The sequence below is a fragment of the Furipterus horrens genome, unplaced genomic scaffold, assembly GCF_987537825.1.
Source record: "Furipterus horrens unplaced genomic scaffold, mFurHor1.1.pri manual_scaffold_7, whole genome shotgun sequence".
Lineage (NCBI taxonomy): Eukaryota > Metazoa > Chordata > Mammalia > Chiroptera > Furipteridae > Furipterus > Furipterus horrens.
In genome coordinates, this window is record NW_028327177.1 from 114,961,689 (window position 1) to 114,966,587 (window position 4,899).

General features: G+C 39.4%; 1 pseudogene; it reads right to left on the reverse strand.

Annotated features, from left to right (window-relative positions):
- Positions 1 to 681: 681 nt before the first annotated feature.
- Positions 682 to 2,543, reverse strand: LOC150005102 (short/branched chain specific acyl-CoA dehydrogenase, mitochondrial pseudogene; annotated as a pseudogene).
- Positions 2,544 to 4,899: the final 2,356 nt, after the last annotated feature.

The following is a 4,899-nucleotide window of genomic DNA, read 5'->3' on the forward strand; positions in this document are numbered from 1 at the left end:
TGAAGCAGCAGGAGGAAATAAGTTCTTCAGTCCTGAACAGAGACCTAAGCAACACATCACAGTGTCTGCTCTAGTCAAGGCACCTGGAAGCAACAAAGCCTGAGTATGAACACAGCTCTGACACCAAAACCCATTGCACTTTTCCACTGTGTTTGCCCCAATAGGCAATCAGCCAGTTGGTTACCTATTTTACAAAATGGTAAAAAGGAAAATAATTTGCATTCTAGTTTTGGAAATATAAACTTGGTATGTTGCATCATGAAAATTTTCTAAGTTTTATGTAGATAATTCAACCTTGGATCTATAGTATGTTTTTTATGATTATCCACAAAATTTCCTTACTTCTTAAGTTCAACCAAAACAATAAGTATGCTAAAGACTTAAAACACATTCTATCTAGGTTGATTCATTAGATAACTTCCAAATGCTTCATCTTAGAATTCTCTTAAAATTCAGGAATAATTGAGTAGCATAATTTGTGTTGGATATGTGCTATGCATTTTTAAATATATTTGATCACCTAAGGCCTAATAGTTAAGTACAGATATTGGTTCATAAGGTCCAGGAGAAAAAGATGTACAAGGACTCAGAAAAACTTAATGAAATGCTATGCTTCTCACCTTGCTTTGGAAGTCTGAAAAGTATGTATAGCTAAAACTTTTTTTTTTTAATCGTCACAAATTCTACTGCTTTATTTTGTTAAAATGTTTTCTTCATTTATATGACTTACAGAGCTTTCCCCTTCTTTTCCACCCATTCTCGGGTATTTAGAACTAGAACTTTTGGCTTTTTCTAAAGAAAATTTTTATCACTTTCTACCTAGTTTAGCAGCTTAGAACTGAATCCATCTGTCCTGCAGAATCGCCAAGTGTAACAAACATTTCTGACTAGTGAGTGCCACAAATACATTGAATAGGAATATAAAATAGCCATCCATGTCTCTATGTGCTGATCGAGTGAAACTTGTATATACCCTGGAGCTAGAATAATAACTATAAAACTTAAAAACAAAAAGTTCTCAAGATAATATGGATGCATTTCTTCCCAAATTTTAAAAATGATTTCCTGTGCCCAAGTTAAGCAGACCTGAAGTGTAACACAGAAAAGGTCGACCCCGAGGCCCATGACTAAGGACTGAAATAAATTACTTCAATGGTCTGGCAGCTGACTCCCCACAAAAGGCACAACAGTTTAAAATTTCACACCAGGGACCCCAGGGAGAGGCACCACTCCTGGGGCTGTCAGTACTGCGCATCTATGAGCTTCGCGATGGTGTTCAGCTGGATATTTGAAGCTCCTTCGTATATTGTACCGATCTTGGCGTCCCGGAAGTACTTTTCCACAGGGTAGTCTCTGGTGTAGCCCACGCCTCCCATCCACTCGACACACTTACTGGTGGTCAGTCCTGCGATCTCCGATGCGTAGTATTTGGCCATGGCTGCCTCTTTCATGAACGGCTGGCCGGCTTCTACAAGGCGAGCGGCGTTGTACGTCAGCCACCTGGCAGCTTCCAGCTGCGTGGCCACATGAGCCACTTGGTGTTGGAGCCCCTGAAAATCAAATAGTCTTTTGCCAAACTGCACCCTTTCTTTAATATATGGAATAGTCCAGTCAAAACATCCTTGAGCCAATCCCAGCATCTGTGCAGCGATGCCCATTTTGCCTTCATTGAGGCTCCCTATGGCATACTTATAGCCATGGCCAATTTACCCCAGGATATTGGCTGCTGGAACCTTGACGTCTTCAAACGTTAGCGGGCAGGTGGAAGAAGCTCTGATGCCCAGTTTGTTTTCTGCTTTTCCTATATGAAAGCCTTCAGAGTCCCGATCGACTATGAAGCAGGTAATGCCCTTATACCCCTTGGAAAAGTCCACATTTGCCATCACCAGGAAGACCTCTGCATGCTCGGCATTGGAGATCCACATCTTCGAGCCACTGATGACATAAAAATCTCCCTTTTTATCTGCTCTGGTCTTCAAAGCAAATGAATCGCTACCCGCTCCAGCCTCTGAAAGGCAGAAACTTCCTACTTTTTCTGTAGCCAGCTTGGTCAGATAGGTAGCCTTTTGTTGTTCTGTTCCATGTTTCCTAACCAGCCCACTGACCACCGTGTTCTGGACGTCACACAGCACAGCCACGGCGGCATCGACTCTGGCTAATTCCTCCAGCACCAGGACAAGGGAGAAAAATGAAGCCCCTCTTCCTCCGTACTTGGTGTCGACGTCCACGGCCATCAACCCTTGTTGAGATAATCCTTGTATTACTGATTCCTCCATTTTTGAATTTTCATCCATTGTTGAAACCAGAGGCGCAACCTGCTCCTGGGCGAATTTTCTAACTGTGCTCCTGATCATCATCTCCTCGTCTGTGAATGTTTGCAGGGGGGCGCAGGGCAGCCCGTTACTTGTCATACTGAAGACAGCTTCTGACTGGGAAGATTTCAGGGCATGAGGAGGAGTCTTTCAAGAACACAGGCAAGTTGGGAAGTTTCTTCTTAGCAGCGTGCTGCCGCGCAGCAGCCGAGCCGCCGCTCGCTCCATCGGTGCCGCTTGCTCCATCGCTGCCGCAGGCCGAGTGGCGTTCCGGGGCGAGCAAAACCGTTTCTCCAAGCCTTGTATAGCTAAAACTTATCATTCATGTTTTTCAACTTGAAAGTGTTTGTGTTGAAGATAAGGCATTTATCCCTTCAATAAATATTTACAGAGTACCTACGGTATGCAAGGATCAGTGTTAAGCACTCTAAACACCCACCTCATGACTTAGCTCTTCCAGAGAAATTTGATCGGCTTTCCAGCTACGTACATCAAAATGACATCTTCTGGTTACCTCGTTTTAGAAAAAGCAACCATTATTTGTAAAAAATGAGGCCAAATATCTGTGTCAAATTTTCACATATAATTATAAATATGATATACAATACATATTTTGTATCTGATTTTGTGGATGGTAAAAAGTGCTGCAATGTGTGTTTAGGGAAACCAAAAGGACTGGCATTTTTATTACTATCTTCTTTTCAAGCCAGCATAAGAACAAAGCAAGTCATGTATTCCAAAGTATGAAAATGATTAAAATTAAGGGCCTCTGGAAAGATTTTTCACTTGTATATGGCATTACATTAAAATTTAGGCCTGCCCTCTACCACATTATCCCTATCCCAGGTACTAAAATGTTTCCTTTCCTCTGGTGCTCATTGAGTGGTCACTGGACCAGCAAGCGTCAACATCACTGGGAACTTGTTAGAAATGCAAATTATTGGGTCCCTCCTCAAATCTACTAAATCAGAAATTCTAGGGGTGGGACCCATGGTTGTAGGATTACACATTAGACTATGTTTTTAAATGTCCATTTATTAATCATTTATTTGGGGTCAAATAATAATGGTATACATTATTTAACGTTTGTCAATGGCATTTGGACATCATGTGTTATGATTTTAAAATATAATTTCATGATATTACATATTATGTGTGTTGGACACAATTGTGTTCTCACAATTCTCCAGGTAATTCTGATGCATATCAATTCTGAGAGTAATTGCTTTAACTCATTATCCATTAGTCCTGTCCTAAACAGAAACCTGGTATAATCCACAGCAATATATATCAATAATGTGTTCATCTTTAAAGAACAAGAGGCAAACAAAGATCTAAGAATTCTTGGCAGCACAGAGCATATTTTTTTGCATTTTTAAGCAATGAAATACATCAACTACAGTAGCAAATTCTGCATAAATATACTTGGGTTTGTGTCCCTGTTCTTTACTTTTCTGGCTGTTGATTCTTAGGAAAAAATTTCACCTTTACAATAATTTGTTTTCTCATCTATAAAAGGAGGGCGTTGCCATGGGCATCTTTATGGTGCGTTACAGCCCTTAAGTTATGTGATTCCAAGCATCTCAATCAATATGTATATTGTTATCATTTTGGAGAAACCCATTTTACAAGTTTTTCCATTTCATGCTGTTACTCAAAAGCATATCAAAACTCTTACAACTCAGTAATAACAATACAACCCAATCAAAAAGTGAGCAAAGAATCTGAACAGACATTTCTCCAAAGAAGCTATAAACACATGAAAAGAGGCTCAACATTATTAGCCATCAGGGAGATGCAACTGAAAATCACAATGAGATACCATCACACATGCACATTAGAACAGCTTTAATAAAAATGACTGACAATAGCAAGTGTGGGCCAGGATGTAGAGAAATTGGAACACTGATACACGGCTGTTTGTAACATAAAATGATGCAGCTGCTTTGGAAAATAGTTGAGCAGCTCCTCAAAAGATTAAACTTAGACTTGCCATTTGACCCAGCAGTTCTACTCCTAGGTATATGCCAAGAGAATTGAAAACATATGTCTACACAAAATGTTGTACACAAATGCTCATAGCAGCATTATTCCCAATAGCCAAAAAGTGGAAACAGTCCAAGTATCCATCAATGATGACTGGGTAAATAAAATGTGGAATATCTATACAATAAAATATTCTTCAAAAGTAAGAAAAAATAAAGTAGGATACATGTTATAATATGAATGAACATCAAAAATATTATACTAATTGAAAGACTACATATTGTATGATTTCATTAATGTGAAGTGCCCAGAATAGGTAAATCCATAAAAATCTATAGATGCAAATAGTAGATTCATGGCTCTCGAGGGCTAGAAAGGCCAAGGCAAAATGAAAGTGGGAGGTGACTGTTAAAGGGTACAAGGTTTCTTCTGGGGTGTTGAAATGTTCTGAAATTGACTATAGTGATCATTGCACAGCTCTGTGAATATACCGCAAACCACTGAATTGCACACTTTTAAATGGATGAGCTGTATGATATGTGAATTATACCTCCATAAATCTGTTACAAAAAAATAAAAGCATATCAGAATTTTCTCCCTT